This window comes from Epargyreus clarus, unplaced genomic scaffold, assembly GCF_041222505.1.
Source record: "Epargyreus clarus isolate Ecla_fem2 unplaced genomic scaffold, WU_Ecla_fem_2.2 ptg000014l, whole genome shotgun sequence".
NCBI classification, from domain to species: domain Eukaryota; kingdom Metazoa; phylum Arthropoda; class Insecta; order Lepidoptera; family Hesperiidae; genus Epargyreus; species Epargyreus clarus.
The window spans coordinates 15,365,623-15,391,392 of record NW_027332222.1 but is presented as its reverse complement, the minus strand read 5'-3'; the positions used below and the strand labels follow the sequence as shown (position 1 = coordinate 15,391,392).

The following is a 25,770-nucleotide window of genomic DNA, read 5'->3' as shown; positions in this document are numbered from 1 at the left end:
TCCATAGAAAGACTGAAAAGATTAAAAACTACAGATTTAATCTGAAATTGCGGAATAGCCTTTGGCAAATTCAAATACCGATTTTTCAGCAAAGAAATTGAACAATTTCTCATGAAAAGGAGCAAAACTATTGGAATGACAAAACTACATTTTCAATTTCTATTTTTTTGTAATATATATCGATTTATCAGGAATTTTGTGCTCAAATATACTCAATACTTTGCAAAAAAACCCTTTCCTCAATCCTACTATCATTAAATACACATTTGTGTGAAATTTTAACGGCGAAACTTTTGACCAAAATGTTTACACAACGTGTAAGATTATACAAACAAGATACGATAAAAAGTGAGCAGCTTTCTTAGCCTCATAAAAATGGCACAATAAATCCATATACGAAAGATCCAGTTATGATATTTAATTTTTATTCATTTATGAACATTTATATGGTAGCTTATAAGCATAAGCAAAAACATTTTACTTACAAATTAGATTTTCAACTTTTAAGTTAGAATCTAAATTGGGATAAAATTTTAAGTCTAAATTTAATGAGACATTTTAGATGGTGGCGGGACCTATTTTTGTCAAAAAACAACAATGTCAAGCTCAGCTGTATTAAGATTTCGAGGGCATATCTGTAGGCGACCCTTAGTAAAATTTCAATCCTATATATATATATATATATATATCTAAGATTGATTAGAGACGTCTATGGAGCATATTTAACATCAGAGAGTGCAGTCTGTAAGTAAATTCAGTACTTGGGTATAGTCCGCGCCAAACTGCTAGTCCGCTCTGAATATAGAAAAGAGTCAAGTCGAATAGCAGATTGTAAGATATAAAAGGGACGAAAACAACGCGGGACCCTTCCTCTCGCCCACTGGTACGTAGCTGCGTCAGTATGCCCTTAAATTGCTACGGAATATATGCTTGTAGTTATGCGCAGCCTCTTTAGAGCGGACTAACAGTTTGACGCGGACTATACTTCTATTTCACAAAAAAATCGTTGAATTTTTAACTACAGCTCATTAGCGGCCGATTTAAAATCTAAACCAAAATTGAGAAAAGAATGCGACAAAAGTAATCGGTTGTCGTGAATTCAATTTGTTTGTTCGATAAAACACCGTTGTAGAGCCTCATTAGAGCAAAATGAGGAAAACAGTTGCCGACAAACATATAAAAGATGATATCGTAATCTATCCGTTACCATTCGGAAATATTTTAACTCGATTTCTGATTTACATTATTTAAATATCAAGTTTTTCAAGTTATCGACATTGATACAAGACGTTACATTAAATTTTAAACTTAAGTTTATTTCTGTTGTCCAGATTTACTTGAATATAAATATTTTCAGTTAAATCAAATTTCCGCTTTTCTTTTTCAGGTTCCTTTGCAAGTCTTTCAACATAGTTGCGGTTAAAAATAGACGATATTGAAACCCATTACGGATTAGCGAAATAAGGTACTATATCTAGAAAATGTAACATTTCAATCGAAAGTTGGACAGATTCTGTTTATAACAGGCGTTGATCCAGCAACAACATTTTACGGGTAGTTTCGTTATTTGCGATTAGTGTTATATATCTTTTGTATTTTAGAAGTTACCAACATCATTGTAATATAAATCGCGCATATTTTATACATCATATCAAACCCGTTACGAAATAAAAAAATAACGCGTTATCGTTATACCAACGTAAATATATCATTCAGATAGGCACGCGTGGGAACGTCGTTTTTGACAAACGTAAACATTTACAAGGTTTATTGACACTTGTTTGGACGTAAGTTTATCCTTTACTTTTACAGGAAAAAGCAATTTTAACGAAAATAGCATAGAAATTTTAAGGCAAATAAACGTTAAGATATTGCGTATTTTTTTGGTAAGTACTATAATTCGACATAAGTTTGCTGAGAGGTAGGTTTGGTGAGATGATAGCCCTGTCGGTCTGAATTTGAATCTGCGGTAGAACATCTGAGATTTTTCAAAAGGATGTGATGGTAAAGGATAACATCTTAGGGAAGTCTCCTAACGTCACTGTTAAAAAAGAGGTTATAAATTTAAAGTCCATCAATATTAAATTGTTCAAAAATCTTATATATAATATTCTCGTGTCACAATGTTAGTTACCGTACTCCTCCGAAACGGCTTTACCGATTTTCACCAAATTATATATGCATATTCAGTAGGTCTGAGAATCGGCTACTATGTATCTATTTTTCATACCCCTAAGTGATAAGGGTTGTTCACCCTTAACATATTTTTATTTATATCGCAACACAACGTTTGCCGGGTCAGCTAGTTATTTATAAATAAAACTTAAAACGTTAATAGCTTTTTAAAAACAACTTTCGGTTTAATTTGATATTACAATAATTACAAGCCAGCGTCGTAGGTACCTATAATTTGATTCAATAAAGATCGTATTTTTAGTAACCACCGCCATTTTGGATTTCTTAATTAAGTCAAGTTATATTTGCCGCCAAAACAAGAACAGTTGATATTGCGATGTTTTTCTGATCATTCAATAACACAGATAATAAATTGCCGATTTCGATACGACATCGAGCATGGAATTCTAAATTCGATGGCGCTAAAAACTGACAACTGAAAGGATCTCACGTCGTTAAAATTGCAAACATGGTATCATTGAAGGAAAGAACAATGATTCTTAATACCGTATTCTTTAGTGTCAACATGAAAAATCATTTGACAAAAGTGATTTCTTTTTTCAGCTCTTCAACTTTAGATCAAATTGTATCTAATGACATTCCTGACTACAGTACACTACACAAATACCACAATACAATCTATGCTTTGTTGATCTGTTATATCAGTATTGATATCAGTTACCTAGATCTTATGTGAAGCCACGCCTTCGATTACTAAATCTCATTGGCGAAACGCAGAGTCCAAATGAAGGAAAAGACCCATTCTTTTCACATACAGAATACTCACAACTCCTTCCACTAAAAAAAATTATGAAGTAGAAGTCGGTTAAAAATTAGGACTCTATTTTAATACTCCACACCAACAAACGAAGCGACATCTAACCCCAATAAAACCGGCCAGTCAAACATTATCTGCAACTTTTGGTTCATGTTTTGAATCTGTTTTTCGCACACCCGTCTCGTTACCACGCCCAAACAGAGTAAGGAACAAAAACTAGACGGGCCGAGTGGCCCTTATAAGGTCACCCTTTGTGTCGGCAGCGACGGGTTAAGGGAAAACGGCCTGGTGGACGTTTACCGGTTTTCGTGAAATCGCCAACGAAATGCTTGATCGGGTTGCGTTAAGTATCATAAATATAGTAAGATTGATTTAACCTTAATCCTCGTTGTGGTACTCATTTCTCTCATTTATGGGTTACCTATTTCTGAAAGTACTTATGAAGATGTTTATTGTTAAGATACCGTAGTATTATCATTTTCTCGCACATTATTATACTTCGTATTTTATCATTTTTTCCCAAAATATTTTGAGTAAACACTGACAATTCAATTATATAGGTGTTTCGATCTTATGTGCTTTTGGTCTCAGTTGAAATCCTAGGCTCTATCTCTAATTTCGTAGGTAATTTGCGTACAAGAAATAAATCATAATCTTGGCATAATTTTAAAGTGAAAGTTAACATCGTCAGAAAATCTATACATATGTCTAGAATTTTTAATTGTCTTTAAGCATAGCTGGAAGCAATGAAGTTAATAAGTCCGTGAACAGTACCAACAGATAATTAGCCAGCATAATTAATTATCTAAGTTAATCCTTTAGGGCATGAAAGAATAATCGTTGCTTTATGGCAATTGGCAAAATAATAGACGAATGGTCATGGAGAGACACAAACAAATGGTGTGTAGGTATTGTTTAGTGACAATGATAAAAAATCTAACATGACACGACATGCTAATACACGTCCCATCAAGCCATCGAAGTATCACAGACCAGCGGATGCGCCGATAGCGACCGTGGGAAACAGCTGGTGATAACACATAAAAATAACTAAATTCGCCTACGAAACGCCGCTTCCGCGAAATGGCCCGTGAGAAGCCGTACCTACACATCCGCTGGATTTGCATAATGATAACGATAAACCTAAACTCAGCTAAATTAAACACTGGAGATAAACGCTAAGTTCCGTGCATACTCTCGTCTTATGTCTGACCACGTGCCATGTCTAAATATGATTAGGAAATTAAACACAGGACAATTACAAATTATAAAATTTAACTAAAACAAATGAATTTCATTCTTTTATACCTTAACTATTATATAAAACACAAAAGTATTCCTAGATTTGTTTAGATGATAAGCCCCCCTAATTTGGATAGATTATCAGTTATAGATATAGTGATAATTATAAGAGTTAGAGTAAATATCTACGGCAAGCTATACGTATTCTAAAGTACCTAATACGTGGCGGTTGCGTTGCAGCTGCCATTAAAAATCTACTTTAATTAGTAACCTTCAAACTATAACGAAGAACAATTCCTTCCGAAGTAAGTTTAATGTCACACAAGGCACGAAGGTGGAAATGATGATGACGGTGGATATAACAAAAAGATGAACCTAGACGAGCACTGTAGTGTTAATACGAAAGCCACATACTTAATTACATGGCCAAGACACCACTAGCCGCAGAATCGCGTGACAACAAATCGTAAACCGTTGATAGAACCTAAAATATCGTATGATGAACAAAACGACCCGCGCCGATTACCAATTTCACGGCAGACGTAACATATTTGACAGTGCGGCGATTATCGCAATTTGCAAGTTATTTTAATCGCATATCGATGATGAAAGAGAAATCTTGAGAATCAAATTGTGTTCCTAACACAAAATTTTAACACATTTAGAATCAGACAAATTTTAATTACATCGATTTCAAAGAAACGTCTTTAAATCTATTTTCTGAACGTTTTTACTTACGCCACACCATTGGTCAATAGATATGAAGAAAACTATGGTTTAGAAAATTGTACGTGGATCCCAAAAAAAAACATGTAACCTTCCATATTAGATAAGTGACACCTAATAAAACATTAATTAGTTTAATTAAAAAAAGGATCAAATCAGAATAATGAAGATGATTGTAATAAATTCCCAAGATATAAGTAATCGTTAATCTCAAATAAACAACCTCTTAATACTATTGCTAATAGACTAAACAAATAATTGTTTAATGAGGCTATTGTTTCATTAGACCGAGATAACATCGACATTTGTAAAGCTTAGGAGAAATTCAAATTCGTTTTCCTTTTCTTCGACAAACAATTGTACTTTACTAATATGTACTATTATTTGCATACACTGAATGACACTATCAGCTATTAATATATTATCAGGTTATCATGCCATTGTCTGAAGTGGGACATTGAATGGAGTGATATTTACATACAATATTATCAATTGACCACTGTGTTTGTTCCTGTGGTCAATACTGTGGTAATTTGTGGATGTATGCATTGATAAGGAGACTCATTTGCAATTAGTCATTAATAAACGAATGTACATCGTTTGTTGCTGTGCTTTAGAAAGATCTTGGTTAATTTATACCTGACGAATTGAAAGGGTATTTTAAGTCTCCAATTTAATTGTTACTACTAGTTACTTAGTTTAAATTAACTTAAACATGGAGTTTTGGTGAACTGTAAGTAATAATAGTACAAAACTTTGTACTTACCGATCACTTCAACGTTCATACATTAAATATTTAAGCTGTAACTTGGGTCAATTCTATCTGTTTATAAAAATGTCAAATTGACAAAAATTCAGTAAAATTAAACCTTTTGGCTATCTATCCAAGAAATCAAACCCTATAAAAAAAATGCCATATTTTAGATGATAAATAGTACCACCTTGTCCAACTTCTAAAACAAATAACAAATCTATATCTCTTATACGACCGGAATCATTAAAACCAGATTCACAACCATAATGATGGTAAGCCACCACTACCGTTACGTTGTAACGATGGACTACTGTTAGCCGAAAGTGGCGTGGGTGTTGAATCATTACCACTTGCTATTTAGATACCTTGTAATTAGGCGGAAGACATAATGACACCATTTGGATATGATAAGATAGATGATCTTTGATTATTGATATTTAATAATATATCGCAGATAGCAGTCATTTATCAGGGACCTACTATAGAACTTGTGAATAAAATCATGGAGAAATACACCATCTTTGGATTCTTACTTTAGATCTAGAAGCTATCCTTTAGTACCTGAATCAATAAAATAAATTTACATTTCTCAAAAGATCACAAAATTGCGGTAGAGCTAAGTAATTTCCTATAATAATACTTGTAAACCAAATGAACTGAAAAAAGTAAAGAATAACTGACCCAGCCCTAATGAACACATTAAGTCTACGATGAGAACCATCTCTTTTATATTCAACGACACCTTAATTATTATAGTGGATATTGATGCATTTAGGTGCAGTGTACAAAAAACCGACATTTAAATAGAGGTCCGTGGGCGTATCAATACGACACCAGCAGTTACCTCAGCTCCAGCTACTTACTCCTGAGCCACCAATTAACGTTCTTATATTAATTGGCCTTTAATCTCTTGATTCCCTTCTGCTATCTCATTTGAATACAAATTATCATATTAAACACATTTCCTTAATTGATAAAATGTCCCTGCAACTAGATGCTAGTTGGATAAAAGAAGAACCGTAATACCAATATTCAATTATAATAAATTTTAATGTGACCCGATTGACGAAGAAATTATATAATTACTATTAATTAGTCCCACTAACTTAACGTTAGATAAGTAACCTGACTGAATTGCAAGATTTAATCGGTTTTTTTTATTATATTAAAGATAAAACGCATTTCATATCTTGAGATGAGATGAAAATAGTATAAAATGATAACCGTCAATTTTACATAGTTAACATTGACATTGATTGTGTTTCAAATATGAAAGAAAATTACTTATTTTGGTACGTTTAATAAAAATCAACCCCAAAAATGAAAAAAATAGCAACGATGATCTACCACAATCATATCAAACAATGCAACGTAATTCATATCGATCATAAGGACGTGTTATATTATTACATCTGTCCGGTATTATTACTGTAGTAAGTACAGAAGGGTGCTCACCCTCTGTACAATTCGGCGCGCACGCATGTCTGGAACTTTCGTTACAGTGATACACGGACGGTATTATTACTTTTATTATTATTAAATACACTGCCCTTGAAATGGTCATTAAATTAAGGGTTATTATAATCAAAAATGTTGATTTTGTAAATTGGAAAATCAATATGATTCAGAAGACTGGATAAAGTGAGACAGAAAATAAAAATTGACACTTAGCCTTCATAAAAATTTAGTACTCGTTTGTTAATTTGTTATCAAACTTAAGGATTAATTTACTAGTTAACCTTACCACAGTCTTTCAATCTAGCCGCACGGGCGCAAACCTCTGCAATTGTCAAATTAGTATTCTACTCATACTTTTAAAAAGCCTTTTCCTATGTCATCTATTCAATGTAACAAATTTCCTTTTATATCAAATGCGTCCAATGTTCGAACAGCATGAAAAACGCGTGATTCAAGGTGATATTCCACGAGGTGACCTAGTACGCGCGGTTCAATAGGGGCCTCAAATCATAGTAATTGCGGATGCCCGACTATTGTCGCATCCGCTGCAGGCTCGCCTTTCATCTCGTCGCACCGATTGAGAGTTTGTCCACGCTTTATATTTTCAAATGACTGACCGAAATCGCTTTATCGATTTAGCTGTACAAGACTGCCAATGTCATGGTCGGTCCCTGCGTCAGTGCGCTCTTGATGGTATTACCTATTGAGTTCATCTTTGTACGTTGATTCCCAATAATTGTCGCATCCGTAACTCTTATTAGTTCAAGTTCGATGGTAATGATCAATCGTTTCTAGGAATTGTTCATAGACATTCTCGCTACGAATATAAACTGCAAACCCACTTTGGCGAAGGTAAACAAAATTAAAGATCCAAGATAATCTGGGAACCTGTACGGCTCTGTAATTGAAGCCGTAATCGCAGAAAAAACGCAAATAAAAGTAATAATAATGGGAAAAGTTAAAACCGCTTTTTCAAAGCCAACAACAGTTATTAAGCGACGATCGAGGCGCAAGATGAAAAAGATACTTAGTGGAAACGTCTCAAGAGAAACAGTTATAAGGATGATTAATGTTTACCTCAAGCCGCATGCAACATTTCCTTATTGCTTACAGAACAAAGACCGAATCTGACTCTACTCTTCAAATGTCTAATAATGCTGTCAACGGGCACTTACCGAAAGAATTTAAATTAAATACAAAATGCTTCATTAGAGAAAATGGACTATGCTCGGCAGCTTTGACAGTCTAAAATAAAAAAAAAATAAGGGAAAAGTACAAATACTAAAAAATTGTTTGTATTTTTTACGTGTATAATAACTGCAAATAATAAAAATTACACGTTTAAAATGGTATTTTAACCATTTAAGCTACGAAAATTTCCAGTCAAGCAAAGGCAACACTTGGCCAAAAAATATTACCTACCATATTTTGCCATTTTATTTTTAAACTAAATGTATTTATTTCGATCACAACAGATCGAATATAACAATAAATTTTTGTGCAACAACTTACAATACACACTAAGTGGTGTTACAAGGTTTACACTTACAAAAACAAGAATTCAATCATTGCAGTTGGAATATACCTAGCGGCCTCCCTGCCAAAGTTCTCTAAAGCGAGAGCACACAAAGGACGACAAAAAGCCGCCTCCCATTAGGTTCACTCGATACTAATATGTACTATGTACCCAACAATGCCTACGACTAATCTAGGCACCGTTACAAATATAGGCATAAGAAGTTGCGCAGGATTCGCTGTTGCAATTTCTTTGAGTATTCATTGTATTACATGGGAAATGGCCTGCGGTTGTGATCTCGTGAGCAAATCACCCGCTTCTGAAGACAGACTGACAGGCGCACAATTCATTAGACGTAGAATAGATTCGATTCGGAACCAACTATGATTGGGTTGTCGATTGAGAAAATTGGGAAACATTTAATTTGTTAGATCTGGAACATTTCAATAGTCGTCATATACCATTAGTATTAGCACATGTCTAAGAATTGCATATCTTCTGTGAAATTAGCACTTGGCACTTTATAGAAATAAAAGTAAAAAAACAATATATTCTTAACCTGTACAACCCGGATACTTACGCGTCAATGCATTAATAATATTTTTTTAATCATATCTAAGAGATTTTTGAAAATAAATATTCACAAAAATCATTCATACCAAAAACAGAATCTTATTTCATTACATGCTGAATGTCAGTTAATATATTGAAAGAAGTCTCAGGAAGCAACTAGTCGATGAAAGAGAAGATCAGTACAATTAAGTTCAAGAACATACAACCAACATTGCTGGTTAGAAGTTTCCACCAAGCCAAAGTTCAGTGACACTTCCACAAAATTGTCCATTCCATCAATCTTTCCCCACATGGGCACTTTGTTAACTTAATTACAGTGCGGTTCACGTGTGACAAAAGCATCTCGCACGCCATTGTTCGGTGATGAATCGACATACAATTCATTAATACATGCATACAATGGATGTCGAAATCTTGAGACGAGATATATGGCCCGCCGTTGATGTCGTTAATTCCATCATTACTAAAAAAGTGATTGGAAATTTCTCCGACCGAATTTCTGATACTGTCCTAAATCGCGGACAGACAATAGAGATGTTGAAGCGAGTTGTGGTGAGAAAGTCTGTCTTGATGCTTGTCATCCTAAACCTTGCTAATTTTCTTTGTAAGTTCATTCTATTTTCATTAAATCAGTCGGCAGTCCATAGACGAAGATGATTTTAGGCAATTGGTGAATATATGATTGTTGATTAATTTTCAATATTTATTCGACATGGGTTGGACATGAACACGGCATTAAAGCAGCGTGTTAGGGCCAGACCTCAATCAATTGTAAGAAGAGTCTTGTTCCTAGCAGTGACACATAATAAGGTAACAGCCATCTCAATAACATTCTTCAACCTTACTTTTAATTTATCTACATAATATTGATCGAAATATTTCTTCCCGTAACCCGATAAATTCCGTATCTCTTACGCAATTGAGTCTGTCCCACGCGTAATAATATGCAATTTAAGACCATAATGGGTATGTACTGTTACATTAACATTTCCGATCGCGTACATAAATTCTATCGGAGTGTACGTTAACATTAACAATGACCTAAAAGGATCCAGGACAATGTAAGCTGTATAAGGCGGGACAGAGGAAGACTGCTCCACCATTGTTGTCCACATAATGGCTCCAGTGCGTTAAGGCTTACCTTTATGGCTTTGGTCCGGTTAGCGCTCGAGATTATCTATTCTGAATTACTTAAATGGTTTGGTAAATTTAGTCGCACCTTAAACCAAAGCTGTAATTTCTGGAACTTTAGCATTGGCATTAATAAACTATTATTGATTTATAAAATATGGTACAAAAGTTTTTTTCTGAAAACACATTCATATTTAATGTGATCATCATTTCTGTCTGTCACATCTGTTTATAAATAACTTTAAAATTTAAAATGAAACATAAGGTTCCACGACCATAAAATCGTACAGATACGCGTAGGGCAAGTGCAAGGCTCAGCAAAAAGGTCATCAATACAGATTTAAAGCATTGACAACAATGCACGCGGTGAAGGCTAAAAATCACTTTCCGTGCACATTTACTTGAGGAATGTAGTTCTGCACAAAAAGTCCGTTCCATGACCACACGAGTCAGTAATGTGGACGATAAAATAATTATTTTTGAGCGGCAAAAAGAAATAATAAACTTAAAACAAACCTTAAACCTTAAAACAAACCTTAAAAGAGGAAACATTAACTTTTTTAACTATTTCGTAAATGTAAACAATGTTTTGGTTATAGAAAAGGTATATTTACTTTATTTATTTAATAATGTACTAGAGAATTTTTAAATTTAAAAAAAACAGACTGCTATAAAACGAAACCTATGTCACTCGTACATTTTAGACGAATCCGGTACCTCAAATGTTAAAATCTGTCTAGCTGTTTGGACAATAGGGAGTGCTAAATAATAAATACGAAAAACATGCTCCGTAGTCAGGCAAAAATAAAAAATATATAACATACGGAATGATATACAACATGCATAAAACTACCAGATTAACTAACTAATCAAATAAACTCGAATACGTATGTTTATTTAATTGCGGTATAAAGTTCCGACCTAATCAAGGAAGTAATAAGAATTGACGACGAACGAGATTGCTGCAATAAAATACACTTTTCCATTACGAAATGATATATTTTACAAATGGATATAACCAGTAGAAATTATAATTCTAATTGCGGAGAAATCGCTGAACCCGATCCTGACGCCTCACCTTATAAGGATGTCGTCCAGACCAATACATTCTGTCAAAGAAAGTAAACATAAAATGCAGTATTTATTTAGGTTTCAGACTGTCTAGAACTAAAGACACGTCGATGTCGACTTTTACTGTTCTACTGCTGGGCACGTGTCTCCTAAAAGTGGGATGGCTAAGTGCGAATTGGTAGACTTCACACACCTTAGAGATTTTTTTCGGAACTTTCCGGCGTGTACAGTTCCTCACGATGTTTTTAACATTAAAGCAAGTGATAATTAATTTCTAATATGCACATTACATTGAAAAATCAGTGACGCCATTTGATCCCCGGACCCTCCGATTGAGAGACCGAGCTTCGAACACTAGGCTACTGCATTTAACTAAAGACAAGCAACATTGTAACCTTTAACATGAAATATGGTTTCGGAATGACACAGTTTATCTAGATAGACTTAACGAAACAACCTAAATTTACATCAGAAAGTTAAGGGGCAATTAATTTTTATGTCCAATAAAAAACGCAATATTCGCAATAAAAGTTTGTTAACATATCTTTTTTATAATAAATATTATAGGTTTTCATAAATTATCTTTAGTATATTTTTATAACTAAGATAAGAATGAGACAACTTTATGACATAGAAACGGTTATTCAGAATAGCTACCTATTAAATTCGAAGCGATATATCAAGTTGCATATATAAAAGATATCATATAATATCTGATGGCCTAGATAAAATCCAGTCATTACAATTATTCAACCGATTTTATTGGTCAATAACACAGTTTCCATAATCATAAAACCTTTAGTATCCAACCAACTCTGAGTTTCCGATCCATTTCGTAATATCCAGTTTAATTTAATGCGAACTCTTAGTATATTCTAGCCTCTAGAAAGCTGAGCCCGCTACAAAATAGTTCAACATGGTCCTTCGAGCCGGATCAAGTTACTACAAGCTAAGCCTTGTTCAGGCTAATACCTTTGATGGGAATTTGCTGTTTCATTTGATACTTTTGTATGTCGAATGTTTGTTTACAGTTACGATATAAGTAAAAACATGTAATACGAAATCTGTTTAATTTAATTTTTCTACATTTATAGCTACAGAATTAGACTCATATCTCGGGTGTCATAGACAGACACAAACTTCCAGACTCGAAACAGAATAGGAATATATATATAAAAAAAAACAACAAATATTTTGTTACATCAAATACCACCAATTTCGCCTTTCACGAAAACAATTGTTTTTCCTTAATGACGAAATCGATTTAAAATGTATCGTTAGGCACAACCCTTCAAACATTTGTCCCAACATTGGCCGCGAGCTGACCAATCCTGATTACTGCAAGCTTGCGTGGGTTTGGATAAATGGACCGAACAATTTACACCGCCTTGAGCCCTGACTAATGCTGGTCTAATGAAGCTGCGACACTTATAAACGGGCTCGACCGGTAACACGACCTGAACTACAAATATATGAGATTAAATATGTTAAAATAATTTATGGTCTGTGGGAAATTAATTCGTGTTGTGACGTAGAGAGGCTATTTATGGGTCCGATGAAAAATGTTCAGCGAAGTAATGAAGAATAATATCAGCATAAGCTTAGGAATGACAGAGAAATAGATGTAGATGGCATCATGTGTCTCTAAGAAATAAAATATTATTTTAATCACAAAACTAACGTGGATGTAATTCATGCAAAATTGAGCATTGACTGATTTTTTTATGGAAGTAAGAAAACATAAAAATTGACAAAATCTTGCCAATCTTCAAAACTAACTCGTTAGGTATATTTTGCGCAAAAAATAATATAAAGTATCGAACAAATAATATTTAGTTTCTATAATACCTAAGATTTATACATATAATATTTCCCGCAAGAATAAAAAAACCAAATGGAGTCTGTCTGGCGCTTAATAGCGTTTAAAAAGTAATACAGAAGACAGTTATTATTCAAAGTATATATAAACAGTTAATAGTATATATAGTTAGTAGGTATATATAGTTATAAACAGGACTTATGATGGATCAATTCTCTTAAAGAACCCTAAAAATAACCACTACGAAATCACTAAAATAACCCAAGTTAATGCATCAAAAAAGTAGAGGAACCAGAAAGTTTACACAGGCCCTACAGCTAGTTAGTGGCTATCACACTGTGAATATTAAATTTATTAAAATAATTTATGTCCCGTCGGATTTCAATTCATGCTGTTAGGAGCAAGGTGATGTAATTAGCGGATGATGTATAGCCCTCGACCTGCCGTAAGAATCTACCCTGATGTACTGGACTTATAATTATTTACTATGCTATGCTAGTAGAAAATTGTTTGATACGATATATTTACGATATATAACTTAATTGTTATCATTGTCGCTTCTTGAATAAATAATCAAATCGATCCGTTCATAAAATAGAAAATAAATTCAATGTTAGAAGTTTCTATCCTTAAGAACTAAGGTTTCAAATGTGTCAAACTAGAAGTTAGGAATATAAGTACTCCTGCTAAAGGATATGACTAATATGACGATGGTACCTCAACAATCAAATGATGAAGACTCGAACACCTATAAATAATACTATCTAGAGAACTGAACTCTATAAACAGACCTATTTATAAGTCAGAAATAAATATGCAGCTTTCATAAATATTAAAATTCCGCAATTTCCTGCACACCTCATTTACATGTCTGATCGGTTGAGTATTGGCAAGAACCGATAGCTGTGACAAATCGTTACCGCGGGCCAGGCGGAATAGAGCGAAGGCTCCCGGGGCGAAGCACGATGCTATTACCTTCTGTAGGGCTGCAACTGAAGTGCGGGTGGCAGTGCCAAACGATAGATGGCGTTAAAACTATATAACTCTAATATAGGCGAAAACTTTTATTCGTCTACTACATAATAATTTTGTATTTTTGTATCAATATTAGATTTCTTTATAACTAGCACTTCAGCATAATGTTTTTGTGAAATACATGAATATATTATGGGACATTATGATCTAAATATCCTGGAAATATTTCAGAAATTTAAAAATAAATTGCAAATTATTTTCGGCCCTGACAACCCTATTACAGGTATTTCTGTTTTACAGACGTTATTGTCTATTTTCATTAGCAGGCTACGCTAAGGATTAAATTATCTGGAGTCAATCAAAGCTAATGATAAGCAATCGCTGATACATTGCAATCCGTGTAAAGGTACTCTGCTTTTGTTTTAGACAAAAACGACTAGTAATTTCATTGCTTAAGGTACACGACATGAAATGCTGAATAGAACGAGATTTAGCGTAATCTTTAGTTAAATTTCAAATCGGTCAAGATTGCAAAGAACTCTTCACGACTGATGAGATGGGGGACTTTTAGTGTAAAAACTCCACGAAAAGTTCAGCTTCTTTCGAAAAAATATTATGCGTGCTTAATCGTGTGTTGTATTGCTTTTGTGTTGTATTTTATTACTGTATATAGACAGAAAATAAAGCTCATAATTTAAATTTCTGTCTAACCTGGGATCAAACCCTGAACCGTCTGCTTGAATACCACTTGGTCTTTAAACTTGCTTAAAACTTATAAGTACGTTGGAAAGTTATCTTCAAACATACCAAAAGTACGTTCAGGCGTTGCATTGTAAGCTTTCAACTTTCAAGTCAATGGAAGCTATCGCGATCGCATTTCCTTTCATTAGTCGCATCGTTGGCTCACAATAATGAGAACGGCCGCACTCCTTATCACTAGCTACGAGGATCGCCGCTGACGCCATATATTAAGCCTATGTGCTTCAAAATAGTTTGAAACTTAAAGCACATTACAATTCTGTGCTGTGCCTCCAACACGTTTTCCATTCCACTGTTACACATAGAACTCTCCGCCACAACAGAGTGTACATCACCACAATGGGCCAGGTCACATATTTCTTAAAACCGATCAATAACAACCAAATGTTGTCCAGGTTTACATTTTTATGTGAATGAAATTACGAATTGTCATGCACTACTCTCGATGATAAACGTTAGTCAGACATGAATCAAAAGCCCTGAACAAAAACTGCAATTCTAACGATAAAATTTAAAGCAAACATTGGAAATTTCAATCACTAATAACACTCAATCAAACTATTCCTGGTTTGTCAGACTCTAATGTATTTGGCACAAAACCATTAAGGATCTAAAAGCCTGATCCATCTGATTGTCAATTAAACCAGAACCCGATTTAAATCGCATGCCGAGGCAATTGGGGTTGCTGACGTATGAATACAAACGGTCAAACCGACTTAGGACTTGTTCCACTACCACAAAGCTGATTTGTTGAGAGACACATTAGGTGAAAGAATTTATTTGAATATTATATATAATGATTATGAAAGCTTTAATGTTGGAATGATAGTTAGTTGCATCAGATTTCATGCATATAAAGGAAAAAGTAATTGAACCATAATAAAAAAGGTGTGAATGCTGAATTTAATAGTTACTAATTACTATTACCAATGAGTATCGGTCTATGGAATAATTAACTTGTATCAGATGTTTTTACTTGCTAAAAAAGGTTTACTGGGTGCTATCTACTTTAACAGAACGTACGAAGACGAACAAACCGGCCTTTAAAGCACGACAAAACTTAAGACTTTACCACTAACGGTTAACCATCCAACTCCCAACCGTACTAGACATTGCTAAGCTTTGTAGATCAGCTACGATCTATGCACTTCAAGAATGTAATCAACCTTTACAATCAACTTCACCTCAATTACCAGAATGACATTAAAATTTGTTTATTCCTTAGCTTTAAAATCGTTCATCTCCTGTGCTTGTTCCCGTAATAGGAGCCTAATGGGAGCGATTAGATCCGTGCATAAATCGGGCCTCAGAATAGAACGATTAATCTTACGCGTACCGGCTTATACGTGTTTGGGTTGGAGTATCGAATACATCTTGGTCGGTTGTTTTGGTATGCTTTTGCGGTCTTAGTTTAGTACTGTTATCTTTGAACAGTGTAATATCAACCTTATTGCTAATTATTATTTATTATTTGAAAGAGGTAGGGTTGGGGAAATTGTGGTCACTGCGAACTATGTCGATTGACTGATTTTATAGATTGATGAATAGCCCATTTTTATATTTTTTAAGACTAAAAGGAAACTGTTAATATATACGAGTACATTTTTAATTTGGAGTTCAAAGGCAGCTTTGTTGTTTGATTTTCAAAAAAAATACATTAATGATAAACTACAGAAAAAAAATTTTGACTCTTCAATTCTTAGGTCAACAATTAATGTTGTTTTAATCTTTCTTCGCTGAAAAAAATAATTTGTATAGAAGTACCAAATACCTACTTAGTGACTTTCTTTCTTTAAATTATATATCACTTATGTAGTTTAATTATAGCCTTTTCTAAAAGATGCAGACATGTTGCCAACAAGTAATTAACCTCTTCGGATTTTTATTTCCAACGGAAACCGGAAATCGGCGATGTTTATTCGTGCTTATCTTTTGACTGATTTCCACGCCCTACGCGCTTCTACCACAGACCATTACATCAAATTGATTATGTAGTTAATTTATTGGATATTTATTATAGCGTTTAGAAGGAAGAATAGAAAGTACAGGGTATAAGTTGAGATGGACCCATTTGATGTCTACTTCTGACTGTCTTGACTACACTTCTATTTTTGCCTGAGAAAACGCTCCTTTATTCTGATTTGAAGACTGAACAATAGTAGAAATAACATGAATCGACCAGAAAAGAACTACCGCCACGGCTAGTTTTTGTGTTAAACAGTTCTGCGTTTACTTACTTGTAAGGGTATGGATTTGGCTTGACTAACATATGATACCATCTTGGTCCTCAGAAATGGCAAACGCAGTTTTAATCGACTTCATAGAATTCGTTTCAGAAATCCATATACGAGTACAGCAATGACCACTTCAATTTCATAAGAGCTTAAATACACCAGTAACAAATCTCCTCATTAATATTACTAACACTAGATACATAATAGCACCAACATTACACATTAGACAAATTGCGGCAATTAAAGATGGCCGCCACTGAAAAGCAGCCGAAAGTGTAAACCCGAACTGGAGTAATTAAACAAGTAAGACTAAGAAAGTTGTTTTAAATTACCGTTGGATTGAAAAATGAGGTTGGATACAAGATAAACTCGTCAACAGCTTGTTAAGTAAGTTCATTTTGTACAGATAACTGGATTAATGAGTGTGACAAAGATTACACAGTCAAGAAGCTATAAATGTCTTGAACAGAACTTGAATGCATCTGAACTACATATGTTAAGAAATAAAGTTTTGTATATTTTAAAGACTTAGCTTGAAGAAGGAGTACCTTGGATTTTTAAGAATGTTACGGACACACAAACACGACACTTTGACTATCAAACCCAAAACCTTCTGATTTACCGGTAAATCTCTTTTGTTGTCATTGCTAAGTGTTCACAATTAACCACAGATTAAAAATATGAAATGTAAAAGGGGTTTTAATGCACCCTTCGCTGTCTTCGGTGGCAACTACACCTATTTCTACCTTATAACAGAAGTCATAAGTGCTGCTGTGTTCTGGTTTCGGAAATATTAAATATGAAAGACAGACAAGGTACTTCAATTCATCCTCCTCATATATAGCACCCTCCTTAAAGGTAGTAAGGCGTCTGCAGCCAACCTCAGGCACTGCAATTCTAATTGTTTGATTATAGTTGTATCTAGAAACCTGCATCGAGACACGATAGTGACCACTCATTACATGAACTGCATGCTTGTTTGCTACAATTAAAAGGCAGTCCTTGGTTTTTATGATTAATCCTAGCACAATTCTGTCAAACGCAATCCCATTAAAACGAATGCCTATTACGCACCATGGCTATTAGTTAAGGTCGCAATGACCATGTCCATTGACGCTATTATTTTATATAGAGTGGTTTGTGAGTGGAGCTCCGATTATATGTTATTAGAACTAGTTGTTCTGTGTGAACTGATTGCATAGACTTAGTTAAATACTATCCGTGTAAAGATCTCAGTTGAATCATAGATTGATGAAGTAGTTATTATGCGTTGTGAGGCATTCTTAATGGTTTTATTTGCCAGACAATTACATGTATTAATAATTTTTTTTAACTTTTTATATTTTCTATAATACAGTCATTTACGCTCGTCTATATAATATAGCTTGAGTTTTGCTTGATGTGATAATCAGATAGAATTCACTTATTAACTAAATCATTCATTTTATTACGCATTAAATATGTCATAACCATATAACGGTTATGCCATAGTAGCCCTTTTCCAGTTTGTAGCACTTTTCATTCGGACATTTAAAGTCAAACCCGAAGTTCATTCGTTGATCAATGGACCAACAAAAACTTCATTATACAAATTAATCATTCAAGCAGAATAATCAAGCTTGTGTTAGCGCTAAACCTGCTTACGTATGAATTGACATACCTATAACCCAATCAGCGCTCGACTCCGAACGTATTATTTCTCTTTGACAACCTCATCTGACAGCCGAAGTCTTAACTCTGGAAGGCTATTAAATTTGAAAAATAATCAGTGTAAAAGGAACAGCTGCTTTCCACTCAACTGAATTAATATCGAGTGATGAGTAGAAATACCAATCGTGTCTTATTTTGAGAGACAGTCTCACATAATGATCATGTATCAATTGAAGGCTTAAAAATCCAGAAAATGTCGTTTGATAACCTAAACTTTGTTATGAAACTGATAATGACTATAAAAAAAAACAATTTGAAATTCAAGATTTAACCAGGAATTAGTAAATATCATATGTATATGATTAATTTCGTAAATGATTTGCAAAAAAATAATTAACTATTGAAAACGAATAAATGATATAATTACGCAAAAAAAATAGAATAAAATGCGAAATGCGTATGCGAAAATCCCCTTAAAAAACAAAACTTATCAACACGACTATAACATCGAGTAACGATATAATCAAATTACATAATAAAAGTAAAATGTCCACTTCTGTCAGTTCATATTAAGCTAAAAATCCATGTCCCGTAATATTCCCCGAGATGGGACACGTACATGATATCAAAATGTCGATACAAGCGCCACAACTTAAATACTGATTGTGAGAAAAAGCAGTCGCACGACTTGTCGGAGTACTTCTGCGCAATGACCGTATTAACAGGCTTAAAATGTATGAACAAAAAGTTTAAGCAGTTATTCACTGTATTAAATAGGCGGTTGTCGCTGTTTAAAATGATATTTACGGAAATTAAGTGAAATGGTCCATAGTTGTTAAGATTTGTATCGTTATATTTTTAAAGATGTTGGTCCCAGATTTAACTAAATCTTTTACTTAAATCTTTCTTAATGATAATAATTGAAGCTGAAGATAGTACAGCCTTTTGCCCTTAGACCGAGACATCACCGCTAGTACTAGATAAAATTTTCTAAGTTTGATTATAACCCAAAAATAAATTATGCGCTCATCAAAATAAATATGACGTTGATATATGCCCTTTAAATTTTTATTACCGCCAGAGTAGGCCTAATAAGATACGCCGATGTTTTAGACGATGCGTCTTCAGTAAAGAGTTATAAATCTTAATTTATTAATATTTATTCAGCGCCCCACGACACATAGTTTCCCCAATACGAAACCACGGGAAGTCTCCAAAATCGTAAAAGTACAACGAGCTGAAGACCCTAATAAAAGTTTTGGAAGGTAATTGAATAATGTTTTTGATTTTAAAGTTTCATGGACATGCATAGATTAAAATTTATGGCCAGTTACATCAAACCTAAGATCTTGTGATGTGGTTTAGTTTTAACGACCGGTGTAAGTAAGCTTAAAACGTTTAATTAACATAAGCTTCAGAGGAATTTAAGGTATAAAACATATTTAAATGAAAAAGTGAAATTAATTAGTATTTCTTGCATCTTTTCGTATATCATCATAACCTATTTCTATTTCATTTTATTCGTGTCCATTCATAGCCATAATTTTATTAAGCCATTATTTTATTTTTGTTATTAGGTATTTCTGAATTATTTCTTGTTACAGTTCTATATTTATTTTCTGCAAATTCTAAATTAATTCAACAACCACGTACACTAAAGCTTTTGAGCAATTTGTTTTTCAACGAACCATATTATGATTTAATATTATTTTTTATATTAGTCGTAAAATGGCTCATCGCGCACACATGGCCAATACATGGTCTTGTCGCCAGATGTTGAGCACTTGACGTTGTTTTTTAAAGGGTGTGATGGGAAACGAAGCTGTTATGTTTGATATGTGGCTGAAGAACTCACACAGATTATAATAATGTCGAGTTGCTTATTAATATCGCAAAAAATATATAATTTTAATTACTCTAATGGAAAAATCCAAAAAATCTGAACACAAAATAAATCGCTGATTTGCCTCTAAGAGAATCTTATACTATTTTTTAAGTTTGAAAGTTAAAATACCAAATTCATAACTACAGTGGTATTTTTAAAATAGTATTAATAATGTAAAATGATAATCAGAAAGTTAAGCTAAAGAAACTTTATTGTTATGATAATCACTGTTTCATGAATAGTATCACGTTGATACAGAGGCTGGGCTTGGTAATAAATTGCTCGTTAATTAATATTTTTGTGTAAGCTACGTCAGTTGTTGATATAAACTTAATTAAGATTAATTTAATGGTCGTGTACCTAATTATTCTTTTCACTTTATAATACAAAAATATTAATCTCAAAAATACAACATCTTTATTACTTGAAATTTTTAGGTATACAATATTATTAAAACATTACGAATATGCAAGTAGTAAGAACTGTATAAATTAACCATACTTGTTGTTGTGAATTTATTACTAATATAAGGAATAAATAAAAGGAAGTATAAAACGATACCCTAGATTTTTTTAATACGAGCTATTCATTTGATATATTTATAGACTCTGGAAGTTAAATCAAATTAAATTATACATATACACAATACACAAAAGTTTAATAGATTTTTTTAGGAATTGCATATACTAAATCTATACTGACAGTTATTGACATACGTATAGGGGCATATATGGTACTCGTCGATAATCCCTATACGTTCGTGGCCCATTTGTTAATGTTTCTTTTCATACAAAAAAACGAACAAAGTAACAAAAATTGAACGCGATCGAACTGTTACAAAAAAAGTGATAGAGAACACGTGGCCGACATTGAAGAGATTTAGAACATGGTACAAAGGACCACCTCCGCTTGTTGAATATTTAAATGAATATCAATCTTATTAAGGCCAAACAAGACACACATGAGGGTAGCCATTACCAAGAAAGCCACGAGACACCGGATGTATTATCAATTTACTTCAAAATGCTGTCGAAAGATGAATACTTCATGAAGCGAGGAAACACAGATTGATAGTTGTCACCAAGCAATATCAGACCAAGTATACGGTACATCAAAAATGGTCCTCATAAATTCAGTTTGGTTTTTGACGTTAAGTTCCTTGATCGACGATGATAAACTTCCACATCTCGTATCAAAATGCGCATAAGATTTTGATACGAGTTTAATTCACTTCAACTGTCATTTTATATCCGTTGACAGTTAAAAATATGACTACACTACATTATTTAGCAGTAATATGTAGTTATATAAATATAGAGTACCTCTGAAACTTAAATGAAAGACAAACTGCAATGTGCAACGAAATATTTAACAAAAGCTACCTATAACAGTATAAAAACGAGGGACATCAAAATCGATATGGGCACGGTCAACGCAAACTTGTCTAACCGAAAGATATGCGACGTGCAACAGAGATAGTAGATAAAACACTAAAGATAGAGCGAGAGGTGTACAATAGTACGTTAGTTGCAGCTGTCGCACACGTCACAAGGGGTCTATGGAGTAAATGGACCCGCTCAACCGTAGACTCGAGGATAAACAGTTTGTATGAGCTGTGTTAAACTTTTATAAAATTATGTTAGCAAGGATCTACTTCGATGACACTTTATTTAAGGTAATACTTAAACTGACGCATGTCAACGAATTCTTCGAAATTTCTAACCTCATAAAAAATATTTCGAACTTAACTTTACAAACATTCTTATCCCTTTCGAATGTTTGGGAATTACCTTGAAACTTTATTGATCAAGAATCTAATTGTTCACATTTTATCTAATTAATGATAGTCCATAAAAGGCAATGTTTCGAACTATTCCAGGGCTATTGTTCCAATTCACATAATGCTTAGTTCAATACAATGCAGGTAACACCCACACATGTTTAGCACCGCTATGAGGCTGCCAACCATACTGGTAGTTTACAGGACAGTTTGTTTTAAAAACTTTCTTGTAGTTAAAAAATATAATGTGTTTATTCTTGTTTTCGCGTATTTGAAAAATTTGTAGTGATAAAATTTACTTCTACTTAAAGAGCAGATGAAGTATCGAAATTTAAAAAATTACCTTGTTATAAAAATATTAAAAGTACTTTATCTCAGCATGTATTGAATTTTACTGTGTTACAAAAAAACTTCCGATCCTGTGTCCGCGTTTATTACCATCAACAAATGGAGACCTTGCACTAGAAAGGTAAGAGCAGGCATGCAAACAATTAGGTGTTTGTTCTGGTCCTTCGTGCGCCATCCACAGATAAGGTAGCCCTATAAATAAACTCTAATTACTTCCTTTATTTAGCTTAGAAATTTCTATTCAGAGTACTCTTTTCGAACTTTTTACTACTTTCTAAATGTTATCTCTAACGCTAGTTTAGTATGTTAGATTTTGTAATACACAATAATGAATGTGAATAGAAAAGCAGTTACATCTATACTAAAAGTATTATCTTCGGAATTACATTACACTTCCTCGATAACGTTGTGAATTCTCACATAAATGGCCTCTATAGTACCTACGATAAAATATTCAAAGTCGGATAATAAAGCACCAATTTCATGGTGTTCGGAACCGGCCGGCCGGTATTATTGCCGTCGATGGATCATGCTCACCCACAATGGCGTCCATCATCTAGAATGGACTTGTTGAAAGCCGCTTATAGTTCCAAGATTGGAGATCGGGCGAGTTTGACGACTTTTTTAGCATTACTATTCTCAGACTTTGTTGTTTTTGTCTTATTTGTTGATTTCGCGCTATCGATTTGAAAGATATAGCTTAAATACATTTTACTACTATATTTATTGTTAATAGACAACGCCTACATATAATAAATCAGTAGCATAATTGAGTTGATATCCAGTATCATTGATGAGTTTGATGACCTACACGATGTTCTCAATTGTCGAGTTATAAAAAGAATACTTTTTTGTGTGTATTATAAATCCAGTAAGCAAATAAATTGGTTTTTACTTCCGAACAATCATCGGATATAAGAAGCAGCTCATCAAAAAGCGATGATATCGATTCGATATGACGCCGAAGTACGCGTAGATGATCTCCGAATCACCTTGTAATTGTCCAATCGTCGTACATGCAAATGTTGCAATAAACATTGATATGAGAATCGAACTTACCAACGACCATGAACGTTCATTGTTAAATTGCTTTTGATACCGTTATGAAGTATGAATCATACATGTTTGATTACAAGGAACATTCGTGTATGGGTATGAGAAACAAAAATGAATCCAAATTGTCTTTGTACGAGTACACTAAATTTATTTTTTATCTCACGAATTAAATTTTACATTTTAGAAAGACTAATCTGCTATCTAATCTTTTCAACTGAATATCTTTTCGAAACTAATCAAGAACTATTAGTTGAACATGATATCGAAATTCTACATCCTTCAAGAATAGCGATGATAAATAACTTTTAGAATATCGTCAAAAGCGAAGCTCGAACTGTGTATCCACTAATTAATCATGAAACCCGAAATGACGCCCAAATCGGATTATTAGAGCCAGTGGCAATAAATACGGTGCGGCCAACAACATACAGCCTAACTCACAATTTATTCAGCTATCGTCTATTCACAGCGTTACCATTCTTACATATAAGCCATTAGGTTTAAATTTCTATAAGCCAACCATGTAGATAAGCTAATCGGTCCAATGTTATGTATCTACGTTTACAGAGATCATCTGTCTTATACATGGACTCTATTGTGGCGAGACGGTTGTGATATCCATGTTATTTTCCGAGTCTATTGAACTCGACTAAAATTGTACGGTTCAAATCGTTAATTTGAATACATTTTGTTCAAATGGAGCTTCGTTTACAGCTGTCATATCTGCAAATTGATGTTCTGTTGTGATAGCCTCAGTTTAAATAACCTCTAAATTTGTGACTAAATTGCCTGTTTTAAATATCAAATCACGCTGAATTATATAATGGATTTTGAAGGACTATAGGACAATGAACCTTGATTTAAATTTGGAAACTTATTGTTTTAACATTATAATAATGTAACTTTATAAACGAACTTGAACTCATTAAAATGTTATTTTATCGTTTAGACATTGCTGTCTCGATTAGAGTGAATAATATTTTAGAAGAGGATGTCAAATTACGGCTTTTGTGAAATTACCCGTTTGGGTATTGCAAATTAATCTTTTAATAGCTGTATTTGTCATACACCATTCACACAGCAGTCTTCAGATTTCTTCAATAAACACACATTAATAACCGGTTCCACTATTTGATGTTTGGAGCCATCAATATCATAATGTGGGGAAAATGGAAAGCTTACCGTGAAATCTTAAGCTGTACAATAATTACTGGACACTCAGGTTATGGTAATGATGCGTGAGTTATGAAGACCTCATGGTAAGGTCGAGCTGACGACTGAAACTTGTCAAACATGAGTGAATAATTAAAATAATTTATCAAAACCAACGAATGGAGATATTGCTAAAGCGACAATAATGTATTCAAAACAAATCTTGTTAAACACTCATTAATAATACTTAGTGAAGATCCAATCTCTTTTAATTTCCAAAAATAGTCGTCAATATAAAGTTTGGTTTGAGTCTGTGAAACTTTTTGGTAGTGATTGTTTACAATAGGTTTCACATAATAATCATTGTAGATTTAATCTGGTCTCATAATGAGCAAACAGATGACGAGATAAAACAGATCAAAACCATGACCGTCTGAAGGTCACTGATTGTTAACATAACACATCCTACACATGACATTAATGCAATACGCTTACTTTCCTATTCTTTGTTCAGAGTCTACTGTAATTCCACCCAGTCCTCAAGCCGATCCTAAATAAAAGGCATTGAACATTTATCCCTTTCATGCAGAAAATTGTTCTCCTTTTAAGGCACGACTGATTCAGAACTGCCGGTTATGTCATGAACGAGACATCTTTAATTAAATTCAATAGTCATGTCCAATTTTCT

General features: G+C 33.5%; 2 protein-coding genes across 3 annotated transcripts in view; one reads left to right on the top strand and one right to left on the bottom strand.

Moving 5' to 3' along the window:
- The window catches only part of N (neurogenic locus Notch protein), a 144,167-nt gene that overhangs the window by 98,963 nt on the left and 19,434 nt on the right, over positions 1–25,770 (bottom strand). The window lies entirely within an intron of this gene.
- LOC140746984 (uncharacterized) overlaps positions 1–25,770 on the top strand; it is a 181,928-nt gene that overhangs the window by 144,380 nt on the left and 11,778 nt on the right. The window lies entirely within an intron of this gene.